At 38.7% G+C, this 20,202-nt stretch overlaps 1 protein-coding gene across 5 annotated transcripts in view; it reads right to left on the bottom strand.

The window, feature by feature from the left end:
• RPS6KA3 (ribosomal protein S6 kinase A3) overlaps positions 1-20,202 on the bottom strand; it is a gene marked incomplete at its 5' end in the record, with an annotated part of 313,574 nt that overhangs the window by 54,760 nt on the left and 238,612 nt on the right. The window lies entirely within an intron of this gene.

The following is a 20,202-nucleotide window of genomic DNA, read 5'->3' on the forward strand; positions in this document are numbered from 1 at the left end:
ATTATCCTGAGATCAGCAGATTAAGTACACCTTATTTATTCAATAATCAAGACATGTACTTTATCAGCCCAAAACTACGACAATAAAACAAAACCCAACAAAACAAGAAACATAAGCCTGTCAAAGACTATCTTTTCTTTTTTTTTGCCTATAATGTTTTTTCTAGTGCATACGTACTATGAGTAGAATCTAAATGTGTTATACAAACATAAATAATTCATTATTTTTATTACCATTGTATCCATATAAATGCTTGAACTCAAATAACATTCTCTGAGACACAGAAGGCTGGCAATATAAGGAATTACAAAGATTTCTCAAAAAGATATACCAAGGATATCCTAATGTGGTAGCTTTTGAAAATGAGTAGTAAAAGGAAAAAAAGCTCCTATAAGAGAACAGAAAAGAAATCCAGGCCCACCAATTTACTCTGTAAGACAGAAGCTGTAGTTTGTAGAATGTTCTACTAAGGCAGCTTAATCATTTTGGACTTTCCTGGAACTTTGACAACAATAATAAAACAATCCCCTAATATGGTTTAGTCTTTTATTTTGTAATTCCATATGCATTATCTCATTTAATTCTCACAATGATCCTATGCAATAGGCATTAGGGTAGAATCAAACATTAGCTGACTCCTTCCTGGGCACCCCTTCTCTCCAAATGAGACCAATGTGTACAAGGTCTTGAGAGTGATAGCTGTTCCTAGGCGCATTAGGAAAGAAAGGAAGCAAATTACCAAATTCTCTAAAAAAAAAAAATTTCAAAGAACAATGTATATGTGGGATTGATTAAGTAAGAAAGATTCAGATTAAAATCCAGCAACTATTTATTAAATACCTAACATGTATCAAGCCCGGGTTAGGTGTTTTTTTCACCTTTTCTATTTATGCTTCATGCAAATCTTTGACTACATATCAGTATTAGAGAGGGCTAATGATAACACAGAGTATACCCCAAAGCAAGCAAAAACATTTCAGAACTCTCTACAGACTCCCCCATTCACCATTAGAAATTTTAAAGGTAAAATGGTCTGAATATTCTACAGTCTGAAGTTTAAAGAGATCAAGTAAAGATCACAAACTAGTAACTGGCAGACTTAGGGCCCAATTCCAGGTTTTCTGACTTCTAACAACTTCTAAAACAAGGATCTTAGCATTACACCACATTGAGACTGTCATGAGGCTCTTGGTGGTTCCCCATCCAAGATCAATGACAGTAACTGGCCTTTGTAACTGGTCTGTATCTCTTCGGTCAGTTAGCTAAACTGATTAGTGAAGTGGTCTCTGAACTTTTGGTAGTACACCATTATTAATAAAAAAAAATAGCATATACCCAATATTTGTATACTTATTGGCTTATATATACTTTTTGTATTACTAAATTATATATATACTTATAAATTATATACTTTTTGTATTACTAAATTATATACATTATACATGGAAATGAAACTATAAAGAAGTTCTCCTCTTTCTTTTCTGTACCCTAAAGTGCTGTCACATCAAACTTTGAAGACTAATTGATAACAGACTTGAACTCATGAGGCTAAGTTCATGGGTTGGACTCCAGCATGTGCCAGTGTGCCTCCTGTGGGAAAAACGAACTGTTCAAGAGCCTAACTGAAATCTAATGGCTATTTACGCCCTTATATCATGACGCTGTGAAGAACTATACCCTGTAATGTTCTATATATTTTACCACTTTTCTTTCTTGGGTTAAGTGGGATGTAATTCATTAGGCTGCAACATTATTTCATCTTATATTTCATAGCAAATACCTACTACAATTGTCTGTCACAAATAAAGATGCAACATAGGCAAGGAAGGACTACTGAATTATAACCGTTCTGCATTTTGTCACAGGCATACAGCATCAAGCCTTACTCTCACAGTGTGAGCTACAATCAGGCCATGGATCTCAAAATAAACAGCAGTTACTATTCAAGAAAGATTTCATCTTTGATGACTATCCTTCCTTTCATGTCAAAAAATTACTAAAAAATGTAGAGTCTCCCTTTGATCCCTTCATTCAATAAACACACTTAAGCACCTATTATGTATCAAGCTTGGTTCTGGGAATACCTTTCATTCTATTTCCAGTAACATCGTCCTGCTGTAATCCTTCGTTACCTTTCCTGCAGGAAATTGAAACTAGCTTGGTCACTCCTAATGCCCCTTTCTGCCACTGCCACTCCAATCCATCCTCCTGACAAATTCATTTTCTGAAAGTAGACAGCTCCAGTTACATGCCCAGACTGCTCAAAAACTCCTCCAAGTTTTTCCAAATTAAATGCACTGCTTTACCTTGGCATTGGAGGCCTTCTACAATATGGTCTCAACCTGCTTTTCTGGTATTATTTCCCAACATTCCCTTACACGTAGCCTTCTGTCAACTTGGGTTATTTCCTGTTCCCTAAATTTTTTGTTTTTAAAGTCAAAGTAATATATGCACATGGGTAACAAATCAAATAGTGGTAGAATAGCTTATGGTGAAAAGCAAGTCTCTTCTCACCCCCATACCTAAGTTTTAAAAAAATTTTAATTCTTTCTGCACTTACTTTGATCATTTCTTAGTTTATTAACTTTAAGACAATACCTATTGATTTAAAAATAAGAAAGATGAGGGACTTACTTATATTATGCCCCTTCCATCCATCACCTTCCTCCCCACTGTTTGATAATTATATTAATTTCACATAAACTTCTTGTTTTTTCTATAAGTTTTAGACAGAATCCTAATTCTTCACTTTGTAAAAGGAGGGTAATAGTGCCCATACATTCTTTCCCTCAAACTTCCCCCCACCTGCTAATAGCTTATTTTTATTAATATTTAAGGTTATTAATATTAAGAAAATTAACATTCTCTCCTGTAACCACAACCAAATCCTTCATGCTCTCACTACAGCTTGATTCTCAAAGCTGAAAGCCTATATAAGCAGCAGCATTTTCATGACAATATCTTGCTCAAACGCAGGCTAGGAAGTGTATTAAATTTCCTTTCATATGGGCCCCTAACAGTGACTTGTGGGACAATCCAAGGGGACTTTAAGTCTTAGATTTTTACCATACTTTCCATTCTTCTGAGAGCCCTCTCTTACCCTCCCATCAGGATGGGTTGTTCTCTAGGCCTTGCTGCGTAGATATTATCTCGGGATATATCTTCAGTGCTTTCCTGGTTGAATCCACTATTTTCAGTTTCCCATGTCTCTTTCTTTCTTAGACTACTCCCTTGTAACTTCCAAAGAAAGGTGATGTGGAAGAAAACTTTCTGGATCTTGCACATCTGAAAATGTCTCTATTTTGTCTTCACATTTGTATAATTTGGCTTGCTACCAAATTCTAGAATAAAAATAATCTTGCTCAAGAATGTTGGCGCCATTCGTCCACTGTCTTCTAGCAGTCAGCACTGCTGATGAGCTGGATGATGCTAGCCTGATATACACTTTTTGGTACGTGACCTGGTTTTTCTTTCTGGAAACTTTAAGAATTTTCTGTCCTTGTATTTCTGAAATTCCACACTAAGTGAGATAAATATGGTCTCCTTTCCTTCAGAATGCTAGATGCTTGGTGAACCTTTATAATCTAAAGACGTGAATTCTTTACCTCTGGGGGAATTCGGACATTTCTTTGATAATTTCCTTCCATCCACTCTTCAGGGTTTCTCTTTTTGCAACAACTCTATTAGCTGGATACTGTATGCCTGGAATTTAATTTTCATCTTTTTTCCTCCTATTTTCTGTCTCTTTTCTGAGAGACATCCTTGACTTTATTTTCCCACCCCCATACTGAATTTTTTATCCTGGCAAATCTTATTTTAAAATAAATCTTCAAGTGCTTCTTTTCTCAATATTTCTTTCTTTTTTTAAATAGCACCTTCCTCCACTCCCTACCTCTTCCTCCCCAAAATGGATGCAATCATCCCAAACCTCCTTGAGGATAGTAACTAGACTTTTAAAAATCTTTTTTCTAAATTGGGATGCAGAGGATACAAAAAATGTTCTTGGGGGTGGAGAGAAAAGATCAATGCCTATGGCCCAAGTTGCAAAAACTTGCAAAAACTATCCCCAACACATTTTTCTGCTCCTTCCCAGTTGAAAGTTTTACTAATCATATCAGCAAGCCATTTTCTATCTACTTTTATGTATATGTGAAGTCACAGTAGCATAATAGGCACAATATCCTTGGTTGGTATCTTGATCCCCAAATTGTGCTTTATGTCACCAGTCTTTCCAAGTTATGGGACCATGAATATTTTCGAAATGAATTTGAGGTTCAATTAGGACATAATACTAATGCTTGGGCAATCTTGGACAACAGAAAGGAAAGCAACAATGTGCCCTTCTAGCTCATACCTGGAATCCAATGAGATGGATGCAGAGAGGGATATCAAATTTCTGAAGACATTGATAACCAAGGACAGACTGATATTTGCATGTGACAAACCTACCTTAGGTCACTAAATCACCTGTTACTGAAATAAATCTGTCACATGACAACACAGAACTACAGTTTGATAGTTTGTAAAGTTGTGTTTTTGACTGTAAGTATACAGTGAAGCAACTGTAATTTTATGGAAAAAGAATTTTATCAATGAAGTAGAGCAGAGATGTAAGTTATATCCATTACAATTACTCTGTGAAGCTAACATTTTTACATTTTCTGGCACAATTGTACTTGAACTGATACATGGATACCTGCCCAGTCATTACCACAAAAACTTACTTTGTGTATTTTTAAAAGTTATAAAAAATTCCATGTTTTTATTTTTACAAAGTCTACGTTTATTTGCTAGATAAAGGTCTACCTGTAGGCAAAATTGTGAAGCTGCCAGCTGGTCTACATCACAACCCTGTATCCTTCATCTACATTCCCAGCACTTTCAGACATTTGGTACTCACAGTTACCAAACTCAGAGGTGTTCAATACTCTCAAGCTATGAATGGGAATTCATTCGTTCATCTATTTAAACATTTATTTATTGAACACCTAATACATGCCAGGCACTCTTCTAGCTGTCTGAGATATACAATAAATGAAACAGACCAAAATCTTTGCTGTTTTGGGGAGAGACCTAATAATAATAATAATAATAAGGCTCTTGTACTTTTGCTTCTTCCTGACTGCCTGGTCCTGATGGAAGTGTTTCTGATCTATGACATATTCTCTTAGGCTCTTTCCTTTTTGTTAGAAGGCAATTCAGATTATGGGCCAGGTACTGCACTAGGTATTAGCAAAACTACGATACAGAAGAGTATCTGCTCTCTAGGAATTTACCTAGGGCTTCAAAGATGTACTATTGGGAAAATACTTGTTGAGATATGACCCTGATAGATAAAACAAAGTCAGTTCAGTTAAAAAATATCTATGGGACTTCCCTGGTGGTGCAGTGATTAAGAATCTGCCTGCCAATGCAGGGGACACGGGTTCAATCCCTGCTCTGGGAAGATCCCACATGCCGCGGAGCAACTAAGCCCATGCACCACAACTACTGAGCCTGCGCTCTAGAGCCCGCGAGCCACAACTACTGAGCCCGTGTGCCACAACTACTGAAGCCCGCGCACCTAGAGCCCATGCTCCGCAACAAAAGAAGCCACCGCAATGAGAAGCCCGTGCACCGCAACGAAGAGTAGCCCCTGCTCGCCGCAACTACAGAAAGCCCGTGTGCAGCAACGAAGACCCAACATAGCCAAAAATTAAAAAACAGAAAAACAAAAAAACCCTATAATTTTAGGAATTTGTAAAGAGTATCATTTTAAACATCACAGAAAAATGGCAGAAGAAAATTCATGGACAGGTGGATCTTTTGTTGTTCCTCCAGTCACAGAGAAAGCCACCTCATTTGTTTCCCAGGACCAACAAAAGGTTGATAGGTTCCATCTTAAATGGTCTTTGAGGTTCACCCCTTACTGGGAAAAAATTAACGGGAAAAAATTAACTCAATGTTTCCTTTTCAAGTTGAAAGGGAAAATATAAAATTTTGTTCTTAAAATGTTTTTTAAAAGGATTAAAGAAAAGGGACTGAAACAGACACTGCTTACCTGAGTTATATAAAACCTAATACTGTAACATGCAAATATCAAGAAAACAAACTGGGTGACATTAACTGATTTTAAAGAATGATTCAACATTTGGCATTATGCCCTGCCTTGTATACATAATTTCCTTTTTCCTCCCCTCCCTTGAGTCAGGAAGTGTGTTCTTAAGGCATTTGTATTTTTTAAATTGTTTTTAATGTCAGAAAGTATTGTTGAAGCTCAAAATAAAATATTTAAATATTCCTTAGTAAAAGCCAATAAATAAGTATTTTCTACTCATAGATACGTAACCATTTTTTGGCCTATCATAAAAAAAAGACCCGACAAATGAAATTATAAGATTTTATTTACCTCTTAAGTATAATCCAAAAGTAAAATGAATAAAGCATCGCTTTCTATATAGATAATTATAGTTCAATAATATACTTTTTTTAATTTGAAAAAGATATGTTAATTTTTTTTGATGATCAAGATACATAAAAATTATTTGGCTGTGACACAAAATTAGTCTTGTCATTCAAGCTATGGTGAGAAACCACATTTTAATTTATTCTAGATTACAATTTGACCAAATCCGATTTACTTGATTTGCTAATGAATAATACATTCAGAATTTTTCATTTAGCCAAATTCTTTAAGAGACTATTCTAGGCCAGCTTCTTGAATCTATGTTTGAGAAAACAGCATTGCTGGTTCTCCAGACTAATATTTTCAATAACTGCTGGAAAGAGCACTGAGTTTTCTCCCAATTGGGAATCCCGATCAACAAATTTAATTCTCTTTAAAGAGCAGCAGGATAGCACAATTCTCATGGCAAAATATCAAGTTGATTTTGGCAGGATTTTAGATTAAATACAATACAAATTATCATTCACTAAGCACATTTTAACAAAGTTATGCTTTGAAAAGTGTGCCTACTGTAAGATAAAATTACTTGCTTAAAGCTAAATATAATTGATTAAAAACGTCAAAGTTTTTAAAGAACCAATTTCAACAAAAATCTGTTTTTAAATTCTTGACTGTTTAAAATAACACATTCTCCTACTCATCAAAATGTTACTTACATTATTATTACATAGTAATCTCCTAAATATTAGCAGGTTCACGCCTAGTTCAATACTGAGAGTTACAGTCATCTGTTTTATTATACAAAATTACAAACACTAACAAGATTAAAAATTACTTTAGCACTAAAAAGGCAATGTAAAATAAGTTTACAAAATATACAGAGTTGAAATATATAATACAAATAGCTGGCTTAATTTTAGTAAATAGAAATATTATTCTTTAAATGTTCTATAAGAACTGGTTTTGAATTTTGAAAAGCTTCTTAAAAGAACATTAAAGTGAAATAATTGTTTAATTAGTATAATTATACTTAGCTCTAACCGAAACATTTTAGTCTCTAAAGAAGTTGAACAAAGCTTACCTGTATAGAGCGAACACGAAAAGACAGAAATTTAAACATGGCTATGAAACCATGATGGTGATAAAGAATTTCTAACGGTAAAACTTAAGTTAGAAAGGGAAGGCCAAGCCCCTGCAAAGTTTTCCCCTACCAGCTGTTCCGGCAATTAGAAAATTTCCTGTCAGGCGGGTCCTGAAATGCTAGAGAAAGAGGCCTGACAATTTTCCTGTGGCAAAAGAAAGGAGAAACGTAATGGCGAGGGCACTAATGTAGCTGATAGGTAGAGAGGCCAGAACAGGAAACCAAAACAGATTTGCTGATAGCAAAATCCTGTTGAAATGTTCGTACTCCTGGTTCCCAGAAATCCAGACAATTTTCACAACCCATGAAACGAACATTATTTTACTTCAGAATCCTGAGATATGCTGGTATTTCTTAACTATACGACACTTTAAAAGCAACTGAAACTAGTCAGCACAATTAAAATAACAAGTCATCAATTCTCATGTGAAATTTTACCCTTCGTAATGTTTATACACACACTCCAAAGGACAGTTTTAAGACTATTTTAAGGTTATATATAGACATGTCATGGGTGTTCCCTGTCAATGAGGAAGAGTTTCCGAACTATGGGAAGAAAATGACTACAAGAAGCTTTTTGATTGTGATGTAAGGACAAATTCTTCCTGTCTTCAATGAAAGTGAATTACATATAAATTCACAATGGTTATAAACATCAATTATCAACCAGGTTAAAGACGTCAAGGCCCACAGTTAAAACTCACATTCCTAGCTGATAAAATCTAAATTTAAAAAAAGTCCACTCCCTGGGCTATTAGTGAGCAAAAGGAACATTTACTGAAGAAGTCAACCTGGAAAAGAAGGAGGGGTCAAGCTACCAGACAATCCCTTACTCCATTTCATCCTCTAATAGCTTCCAGAAGTTATTCTAAGGTATTTTTGCTTTGGGAAATATTTTTGAAAGTATGCCAGTATTCAGAACATGATCACCGAGATAGCGGCATTTAAACAAAACCAAAGGACAGAAGCATCGAGAGCTGTGGGAAAATACTTTACTTAATGTACACAATCTATGTGGAACCAATAAAAACCTCAAATGTTAATCTACATACCCTATACAAATTTAATAAAATCACTGAATTTTCAAAACCTGAAGATCCTCTAAAAATCACCAAGCTTGCTCCAAGCTTGAAGGAACTATGATCAAGGCAGGGACATATTTGATGACAGAGCTATCTATCATGGAAGCTCAGTGCTGCTGTCCTGTATTGAGCAAACATTAGAGGGTCCATTAGGTGCTACAGGTACCATGTGAAAGGCCAGGGCTCTTCGTCCTAGATCAAATTTTTATGGCAATGTTCTATAAATGACCTAATGCAAGTTGAAGAATAAAAAAAAAAACCTGCTTGGGACTTCCCTGGTGGCACAGTGGTTAAGAATCCACTTGCCAATGCAGGGGACACAGGTTTGACCCCTGGGCCGGGAAGATCGCACATGCCGTGGAGCAACTAAGCCCATGCACCACAACTACTGAGCCTACACTCTAGAGCCCGTGAGCCACAAATGCTGAGCCGATGTGCCACAACTACGGAAGCCCGTGCGCCTACAGCCCATGCTCCGCAACAAGGGAAGCCACCGCAATGAGAAGCCCGCACACCACCAGGAAGAGTAGCCCCCGCTCGCCGCAACTAGTGAAAGCCTGCACACAGCTACGAAGACCCAATGCAGCCAATAAATAAATAAACAAACAAATAAATAAATTTATTAAAAAAAAAGACTGTCAAGAAGAGGCAAACATCATGGTTACTATAGAACCAATTAAGGGGTACAAAATAAAACAGGAGTGTCTCTGTACAGAGCAGTCATCAATTTTACTCAAGTAATACTTAAGAACAGAAGCAACTAAATAACCTTTTCTGAATTTGAAGGATTAGTCTAAATTGGCTTTAATGACTAGTGATGCTCAGGTTAACAATTCACATTTTGCTGTGAGTTATGCTTTTTAATACTACCCCTAAAAAATGAAGCAATATTTCAGATATCAAAATCTGAACTAAGTCTCCCTCAGTTGAAATGATACCTTAATTAAAACAGCATGGTACTGTTGTATAAAAGCAGAGTGACAGAAAAGAATGTGACACTTTACATCTGAGGGAGATGTTAGGATATTTGGCTACCTGTTTAGAAAATGTAAGCCATAAAGGAAAACATTGATATAGATTTGATTATAAAATTCAAAAACTCCTCTATGTCAAAAAGCACCATAAAGTTAAAAGACCAGCTCACACGATTAGAATCCCTTATATACAAGATATCACCGAGCAACTGCTTTACTTGGGTGTTAGCTATCTCCGAACCAGAACGAACCCATATCTCATTATAAGCAGTTGAAACACTGAAAAATGCCTCAGTGCTCCTTTTGCGTGTGCTCAAATATCCATACCATGTCTAAGTATCAGAGGTATTCCAGGAGTCTTGTCAGGCTTAGAAATATTTTGGCAGTAAACCCCAGTGTCTACGAGAAATGTTTGGATATTTTGTCAATTTTGTATGAGTACAGAAGGGACACTGCTTATGGCATTTATTAGTATTTAAGCACAACCCATTGTCCCTATCAGATTAAGCTTCAGAACAGGCAAACAGCACATAGGAGGAACTCAAATAATGGCTGCCCAATTAAGTATCATACACTGAAATCTGAAATGGACGCTACTTGTGTGGTTGTGCACATGAAACCAGATATTATTGTTGATATTTTCCTGCCTCTAACCTTTTTCCTGCTTCTAACTTTAACTATCTTGAAATTTCTCGTATTAAATTTTCAGCTAGTTTTTCATTTTTGTGTCTTATTGGTTTTATCATTTGCCTTACTACTTGAAAAGTAATTTTATTATAAAAACTATGCATGTCCAGTATAGAAAACTTAAATAATAAAAAGAAGAAAAACAAAAGAGGGAAAAAATCCTCTATGTTGGTGCTTTCTAGTCTCTGTCTGTATATACGCACATATACACATGGACCACAGTACACATATTATCACTTTTTTTTTCTGTAGAGGGCCAGAAAGTAAATGTTTTTGACTTTGCAGGACATATTGGTCTCTGTCAACACTGCCACTGCAGCGTGAAGAGGAATGGGTGAGGTTGTGTTCCAATAAAACTTCATTTACAAAAATAGGGGGCAGGTCTCAGGTATAGTTTGCTGACCCCTATTTTCTATTATTAAATCATCCTCAATGCATTATTTATTTTTATTTTTATTTTTTGCAATACGCGGGCCTCTCACTGCTGCGGCCCCTCCCACCGCGGAGCACAGGCCCCGGATGCGCAGGCCCAGCGGCCACGGCTCACGGGCCCAGCCGCTCTGCGGCATGTGGGACCCTCCCGGACCGGGACACGAACCCGCGTCCCCTGCATCGGCAGGCGGACCCCCAACCACTGCGCCACCAGGGAAGCCCCATCCTCAATGCATTATTAATGACTGCAGAGCATTCTACTATATAAATCCCCTATTGTTGGGTATTTGATCTTCTATATCACTGGGATGTCCCCATCTTTTGTGCACATTCACAATTTATTAGAAATAATTTCTGGAAGTGGCACTGTATTTCTAGAGGTAGAGTATGCAGCATTTTAAAGTTTCTTGATCGTAACATATTTGCCAAGTTGTCCTCCGGGAAGAACCTAAAAAACAATGAGAGAACCACACCAAGACCTCAGGCAGGGGTAAACTACAACCAGGCCGGGCCAGTCAAGGGCTAAATCTGGTCATGCCCATGTCTATTTACATAAGAGCTCCTGCTGTTTTTTTCCCTACATAATGGCTACAGCTGACTTGAGTAGTTGCCACAGAGCCTAAAATATTTACTACCCAGCCCTTTATAAACAAAGTTCGCTGACTCATGGTCTTGAGTCCTCCAACAGAATGAGCAGCAAATGCGAACGCCCTGAGATTAGGAATCGGCTTAATGAATTCAAAGCACAAAGGAAAGACCTTGGTGTCTAGAATGTGGTGAACACCAAGGAAAAAGAAGGAAATGGGGAAGTAGGTTCGGGCCACATTAAGCAGGGCCTTACAGACTATCAAGAAGTTTGGATTTGGATTTGAAGCTAACCTTACTAGTTTCAGGCAGCGGCATCAATACCAATCTCCCAAACCTGTAAGTCCTTTTGGGCTTTTTCCTTTCTAATCTAACTTCCTTCCCTTCATATTTAATCCATCAATAAATTCTACTGATTTTATCTCTGAAATAAATCTCAAATCTGTCTATTTCTATTTTCTCTGACACTGTCAGTACAAACCATTATCATCTAGTGCCATCTAACTGGTTTTCCTCCTTCCAAATTTTTCCTGTGCAATCCTTTCTCTTCATGGCAGCCAGAATAATTTTAAAACAGAAATCAGGCTTGGTCGTACCCCCACCTCACATTCTTCAATGGCTTCCCATCCCAGAATAAAACTCAAATTTCTCACAGTCTATGGAACATAAAGCAAACACTAATAAATGCTACCTTGATTCTGACTTGGGAATATATTCAGTAAGTTATTCAAATATGATATCAATATTTGGTTTTAGACATATTTTAATCATGTTAATATCAGACTATTTCCTCTTTACTAAAAGAAGAATGAATATTCAATTTAAAAAAATGTCTTTTTATTATCTATTAATACACTTAGTTTCTCTCCTTTGACCTACTGATTTGATAACTCATATCAACAGATGTCCTAATATGCTTGTATTCCTAGGAAAATTCCATTGTTTTAATATAAGTCTGTATTTGATTTGTAAATTTTTAAAAGGATTTTTCTGTCTGTATTCATAAAGTGGCACAGTTTCCTTTTCTGCGTTAACTTTCATTTTCAGGGCTATGCTAACTTTATAAAACGGACTAGAAGGTGATACAATTTTTTCCTATGCTTTAGGACAATCTATTTCTTGAAAGTTTCCAAGATTTCTCCTACTGGAGCCTGGGGTCTGGCACTGTAGTGGTGGGGGGACCACTGTAGTGGTGGGGGGACCACAGTAGTGGTGGGATGTGTGTGGCGGTACGCGTTCTTTAATAACTTAAATTTCTCCCTTGCTATTGGTAAAGTCATAGTTTTTCTATTCCTTCCTAAATATCGTTTAGATTTTCTTAGAAAACCACATATTTCAGCAAGACTTCCATATCAGTACAGAGATATATTGAGTATACTATTATGTTTTTTAAATAAAATTTAAGGAAAATTTCAAGCCTATCTAAAAGTAGACTGAATAGTATAACAAACCCTCATGAACCCACCACTCAACTATAACAATTATCAACTCATGGCCAATCTTGCTTCATATACTCACTTCCCCCCACTCTCATAATTATTCTGAAGCAAATCCTAGACATTATATCATTTCATCTGTGAATATTTCAGTTATTATGATGTTTTAATCTCCTTCCTATCTGTGGTTATATACTGTTTTGCTTTCCTAATGTTGTGCATTTGCTTTTTTTATTTTTCCTGTTTTCTAATTCACTGATTTTGGAATTTAAATTTAAATCCTTTCTCTTGCTTTTTTTTTTTTTTTTTTTTTTTGCGGTACACGGGCCTCTCACTGCTGTGGCCTCTCCCGTTGCGGAGCACAGGCTCCGGACGCGCAGGCTCAGCGGCCATGGCTCATGGGCCCAGCCGCCTCCGCGGCATGTGGGATCTTCCCGGACCGGGGCACGAACCCATGTCCCCTGCATCGGCAGGCGGACTCTCAACCACTGCGCCACCAGGGAAGCCCTCTCTTGCTTTTTATGGGTTTACTTTGTAGTTCTTTTTCTAGGTTCTTTCACTGAATCCTTAGTTCCTTTATTTGAATTCTCATTTATTAATAATTTTTTCTTTCAAGTATAATTCTGACAATATCATATAAGGTACTACTATATGCTAAGAACCATGCTTTACATGAAATTACTTCAGTTAACTCTCACCACAATGAGATAAGTAAATACTATTATCTACACTACAGATGAAGAAACTAAGGCTTAGAGAGAAGTTAAGGAACCTGCTGCCCAAGTTCCCACAGTTTGGAAGTGGAAATGGCTGTGATGTTGGTGGGAGCATAGACAGGCAATTCTATCTGGGGAAGGAGCATGCATATGTATGGTCAGTGGCTGACTTAGGTCAGAAGCCAGGAGGTGCTAAACCTTTTGATAAGACCCTGAAGGAAGACAGCTCGATAGAGGGTCCATAGCAGAGTTTCTGAACACTTTTTCTACACCATACGTTATATTTGTCTGGCGAAACCCAAACCTTGGTCAAACCCAATTATCAACCATCTTCATGACTCCATGATGGCTGAACCCTGCTGGAGAAAAATAAACTGCTATAATAAAAGCTTAAAATTAACATGTTCTTAACCAATTCCTTCAGATACAGTTTTTTTGTATGAATCAATTTTTCAGATACTAAAGGATTTAATATCTAAGGATTTCCATTTAAGTACAGGAGAATTATTCTGTAGCACACATCCATCAGTAGATAATGTTATAAAGTGCTATGGTTCTAAGGTTTTAAATCAGAGATGGGAAATAAGTTTTATGATCATCAACCTGAACCAAATGGTAGTGGCTTCCTAGAGCGCTGAGAGGGGTTGCTTCTAAGGCCGTGTGTCAATGGAAAGCATGCTATATTCCACTCACAATATCTCCCCTGAGCATGACGAGAGGGCGAGGGGGCAGCACCACCGATGTCCCAGCTGGAATCTTGCAGTAAGCAGCAATACACCCTAGGTGGTATTGCTGGTCACTGTATTCACGCATTTTTTTTCCTGCTTAGCCTGAACTTTTTTTTTAAATAATTTTTTTTCTCTCTTTCTATTTATTTATCTATTTTTGGTTGTGCTGGGTCTTCGTTGCTGCATGCAGGCTTTCTCTGGTTGCAGCGAGTGGGGGCTACTCTTCATTACAGTGTCTGGGCTTCTCATTGTGGTGGCATCTCTTGTTGCGGACCATGGGCTCTAGGCACGCAGGCTTCAGTAGTTGTGGCATGTGGGCTTCAGTAGTTGTGGCGCATGGGCTTAGTTGCTCCGCAGCATGTGGGATCTTCCCGGCCCAGGGCTCGAACCCATGTCCCCTGCACTGGTAGGTGGATTCTTAACCACTGCGCCACCAGGGAAGCCCTGGAGTTCTTTTTACTTAGTCATTTTTGTCTAAAATGGTTAAATTAAGAGACTCATTTAAGTACAGGAGTTACAACGTTCAATACACCAGTATTTCAGGTTGACTCAATAAACCATTCATACTTCAAGAGAACTTACATGAATTTTCTTTCTTTCCAATTATGGTTTAGATCAGTCAAATTGAACAAATGGGTATTGTGATAAGTAGACTACAGCAGAGGAGAAGCAAATTTGGATCAGAGGGATCATATGAGTTAGGCAAGCCACGATTTTTTTAAAAAAGGGGGTATTTTTTTTTAAAGCTCTTAGGGGTGGAGAAAAGGGACACTAGAAATAAAAAATAGCCCTGAAAGAGGGCCAAAAATGTAGTAAAGGAAAACTTACATGCTTGGAAATTTTGCCTATTATACACACACTCTATTTAATGTGACGATGCAGTGTTAATTATAATGCTATTTATTCTCGGAAATATTTTCCTAAGTGGTATATACTTAAATCTACTAGAGCATATCTTCTCTAGTAGATTTAAGTATATGCTCTAAGTGCTAAAATATACTCTCAGCTAATGAGAGTTAGATAAACAGACAATACTCTAAACAATTAGTCAGTGTCATTAATGTAACACTCCACAAATGTTCCCTGCCAACGAGCAAGCACTCTACCGTACTTTCCTGTTTTGAGTGGGTTCTTCGCTGTCTATTGTCTACTCCTCTAGGGTTTCTCTTTTTTAAAAAAATTTATTTATTAATTTTATTTATTTTTGGCTGCCTTGGGTCTTTGCTGCTGCACACGGGCTTTCTCTAGTTGTGGCGAGCAGGGGCTACTCCTCGTTGTGGTGAGCGGGCTTCTCGTTGCGGTGGCTTCTCTTGTTGTGGAGCACAGGCTGTAGGTGCGCGGGCTTCAGTAGTTGGAGCACACAGGCTCAGTAGTTGCGACACACAGGCCTTAGAGCATGCGGGCTTCAGGAGTTGCGGCACGTGGGCTCAGTAGTTGCAGCACGCGGGCTCTAGAGCGCAGGCTCAGTAGTTGTGGCGCACGGGCTTAGCTGCTCCACGGCATGTGGGATCTTCCCAGACCAGGGATCGAACCCATGCCCCCTGCATCGGCAGGCGGATTCTTAACCAGTGCGCTACCAGGGAAGTCCAGGGCTTCTCTTTCTGTAGTTTATTTTGTGTTTAACCCATGATAACTGAAAGAGTTATGCAAGTGTATGCCGGACTCACAGCTATGAGTATCATTTTGGAGGTTCAAATGCAAGTTTTAAGGGAGCTTGAGGGAACCTTCAAAGAAATGGAGGAAACCAGCAGAGAACAGGGAACTGGTGAAATTCCCTGGATATTGTGAAGGCCGTCATACAAATCACTGCTGCCTTAGGGTTACTATATGAACAGTAGCTACGGCATGCATAGAAGTTGGAAGAAACTACCGCTAAAGGCCCATGAGGAGATTTGAAAAGAATGGGGCACTGCTGGTGTACTCCTGCCTGTGACCTTTACAGGGGTGCTGCTCTTTAACTTGGCATCCAAAGTCATCTACAGTCATCTCCATTTTATCTTTTTAAACCATTTTTACCACTACTACTTTTAACAAGCTTTCTCGAATTCTTTTTTTAAATTAATTAATTAATTGTTTATTTTTTGGCTGCATTGTGTCTTTGTCGCTGTGTGCAGCTGTCTCTAGTTGCAGCGAGCAGGGGCTACTCTTTATTGCGGTGCGCGGGCTTCTCATTGTGGTGGTTTCTCTTGTTGCGGAGCTCAGGCTCTAGGCGCGTGGGCTTCACTAGTTGTGGCTCACGGGCTCTAGAGCACAGGCTCAGTAGTTGTGGTGCACGGGCTTAGTTGCTCTGTGGCATGTGGGATCTTCCCGGACCAGGGCTTGAACCCGTGTCCCCTGCATTGGCAGGTGGATTCTTAACCACTGTGCCACCAGGGAAGCCCATGTTTTCTCCAATTCTTAACAATCATGCATGTGACTCTGATACAAGAGCTACAAAGACTGCGTTGATAAATATAGTGTTTAGGACTGTAGTAATATAATATTCACAAAGTTAATGTTATGAGTGATTAATGTATGCATGGTTATTAGAAATAAACAATAAGGGGAACAGAAGGGTCAAAGGACCAAATTAAGAGAAAGTCAGTTCACAGTTTTGTCTGAGGCCAGGCCTACTGTCAGCCAGAAAATTACTGGATACCACCCTAGTTCCTAAGAGGAACTAGGTGAATAGTCTGAGAGAGCAAGATCAGCATCTGGGAGGAAGAGGACAGGAAAATTAACACTTACTGGGCTCTTCCTTTGTGCTAGGTACTTATTTATCTCCTTTAATTCTCAAGCCTCAGAAGAACCTTTGCCTGCTACTGTAAGAACCATTAAGAGAATTATTTCCCCACTAAGCAAGAAACTGCTTTAATGATTCTTGGATGATTATGGAGACCTAAACAGCCCAGACTCCCTACTTCCTCTGCATGGATCATCAGAGCATGGAGTCCTCTGGCCAGCTGAGAAAGGATAGAAAATTCTGGAGTCCAGGAAGGTATCTTGGCTTAAGGGGCTATACAGCACCCTACCTTCTGCTATGAAGGCAGTCTCTCTCCCAGCCCTACTGGAATAACGGATAAAAATAATCAAGTCTCTCCAGCAGGGAAGGGAGAAAACAAAATACACTGGCTGGAGCAAGTTAACTGGTGAGAAATTCAACTAATTGTGCATAAATATGAATTAACACGCAACCATTCCTGGGGAGGGAGATGGTGGAAGGTGATGACTACCTGTTATATTCTGGTATGGATCAATTTAATTAGGTAAATTTCGTATACTTCATGAGTGGAAGAAATAAAAATTTTACTTCAGGTGCATAAAGACAAGAAAGGATTGAGCCTTCAGAAAGCCAGAAGAAAGGGAAACAGTGTTAAATTCTAGAAGATGAAAGAAAAGTAGATCTAGGATATAGGAAGGAGGCAGATCGGAGGGCAAAGAACAAAGGGAAGAGAGGAAAACATGAGGTGTGAAGAAGGGAGAAAAATCCAGACAGAATGAAATGGCTCTACCACAAATAGGAACCAGGAGACATGCTCAAGAGAAATCACAGGGGCAGCTCCATATGTCAAGAAGGTCTGAGTGAAGATTAAAGGGTCAAGTAATGATGCAAGGCTTGTATAACAAAAAAGTAGCAGTACCCAGTGTTCTCGATACCCTTTCAGCTCTGTTCATTGTTCCCTCTGGTATTTATATGATAGCTAATAACCTTATACTATTTTCTCCTGACTCAACAATTTCAGATATCACCTTTAGACATCCTATTACAGCTGACGTGACACTCATATCACACATTTTGGTTAAATCAATATTGAGTCTTTACAAATATTATGACTATGTAAACACTGTTCACTGCTTGAAGTAATATACTCTAGTTACATTTCTTGTATGCAACGTTTCTATTTTTGTTAAATTTATAGTTGCTTTGTTTTAAAACTTGCTTTCTTTCCTTTGCACCTATCTCAAATTCTTCTCACTTTGCCTCTCAAGTGGATTTTCAATATTCAAACCTACTGGACAATTCATAACTTCTTTTTTTCCCCTGAAGACAGCCCTCCTGGAAACATCTGTCTGCTTCAATCTGGACTGAGTACTCTCTAAGCCTACTGAATGAACTAGTCTTCTGAAGCATCCTTTATTCATCATAACGGGAAGGAACTTTCTTCACTGTGCTTGTACATGTTGGGTCTTCTGCTGCCTGAATCTCATGTCTTTCCTTTAGTTAATAACCTTCTACTGTTGGCAGAAGAAGGTATTCTTCTTCCAAAGAATAGGTACATGTCTGAAAATACCTTCATTGAAAATCATTTTCACTAAGCATTTCAAAGGCACTGCTCCTTGACTTTTAACTTTCAATGTTGAAATATCGTATATTATTCTTATACCCAGGCCTTTATTTTATAAATTTCTTTATTTTTCATTTTTGGCTGCGTTGGGTTTTTGTTGCTGTGCTTGGGCTCTCTAGTTGCGGTGACTGGGGGCTACTCTTTGTTGCAGTGCACGGGCTTCTCACTGCGGTGGCTTCTCTTGATGCGGAGCATAGGCTCTAGGCACGTGGGCTTCAGTAGTTGTGGTACAAGGGCTCAGTAGTTGCAGCACGTGGGCTCTAGAGCGCAGGCTCGGTAGTTGGGGCGCACGGGCTTAGTTGCTCCGTGGCATATGGTATCTTCCCGGACCAGGGATCAAACCTGTGTGCCCTGCATTGGCAGGCGGATTCTTAACCACTGCGCCACCAGGGAAGTCCCCCAGCCTTTATATATGGTATGAAAAAAATTTCTAAAAGCTTGTCTTTGTCTGTTTGGGCTGCTATAACAGAATACCATAGACTGAGTTGCTTACAACAAACAGAAATTTATTTCTCACAATTCTATAGCCTGGGAAGTGCAAGTCCAAGTCGCCAGCAGATTCTGTGTCTGGCGAGGATCTGTTTCCTTGTTCGTAGATAGCCATCTTCTTGCTGTGTCTTCACAGGGCAGAAGGGGTGAGGGAGCTCTCTGGGGTCCATTTTATAAGGGCACTAATCCCATTTATGAGGGCTCTGCCCTTCTGATCCAACCACCTCCCAAAGGCCCCACTTTTAAACTTCATCACATTGGAGCTTGGGCTTCAACATACAAATTTTGAGGGAACACATCCAGCCCACAGCAAAACTTTTAGGATCTTCTCTTTATCCCTGGTGTTTTGATATTTCATAATAACGATCCTTCTTGAGTAGGGTGGTTCTTCTTCTTTTTATTTTATTTTATTTTTTTGGTCATTATTAACAGGCTTTCAGTAGGCTGTTTTAATCCGGAGACTCGTGGTCCTCATGTTGGGGGAAAAAATTTTTTTTTTTGGCATTTTAGTATTCTGCCTAATCTAAGAGCACGATTAGCACTGTACCATTAAGAAAGAGAAAGTGCTGCCAATTAAAATGTGTCACACCTTTGATTATAACAAACATTCTGATTTCAGACATATTAAGATGTTGGGGGGGAAAACATGTATCTTATGGTATTTCTTTCCTAATTTCTTCCCCTCCATTTCCCCACTGTCTCTTTCTGGAATTCCTATTAGGTAAATGTTAAATTGCTTCTCTTTCTTTTTCTCTCCTACTTTCTATTTGTCCTGTTCTATTTTGGGGAAAGTTTCCTCCATTTTAGCTTCTAAATATTCTACTAAAATATAAAATATTACTATCACATTTTTAATTTCTAACAGTTTCTTCTTTTTCTGTTTTTAAAAAAATAGCATACTGGGCTTCCCTGGTGGCACAGAGGTTAAGAATCCGCCTGCCAATTCAGGGGATACGGGTTCGGGCCCTGGTCCGGGAAGATCCCATGTGCCGCAGAGCAACTAAGCCCGTGCGCCACAACTACTGAGCCTGCGCTCTAGAGCCCGCGAGTCACAACAGCTGAGCCCACGTGCCACAACTACTGAAGCCTGCATGCCTAGGGCCCGTGCTCCGCAACAAGAGAAGCCATCGCAATGAGAAGCCCGTGCACTGCAACAAGGAGTAGCCCCTGCTTGCCGCAACTAGAGAAAGCCTGCACGCATCAATGAAGACCCAATGCAGCC

This window comes from Stenella coeruleoalba (assembly GCF_951394435.1).
Source record: "Stenella coeruleoalba genome assembly, chromosome: X".
NCBI lineage: Eukaryota > Metazoa > Chordata > Mammalia > Artiodactyla > Delphinidae > Stenella > Stenella coeruleoalba.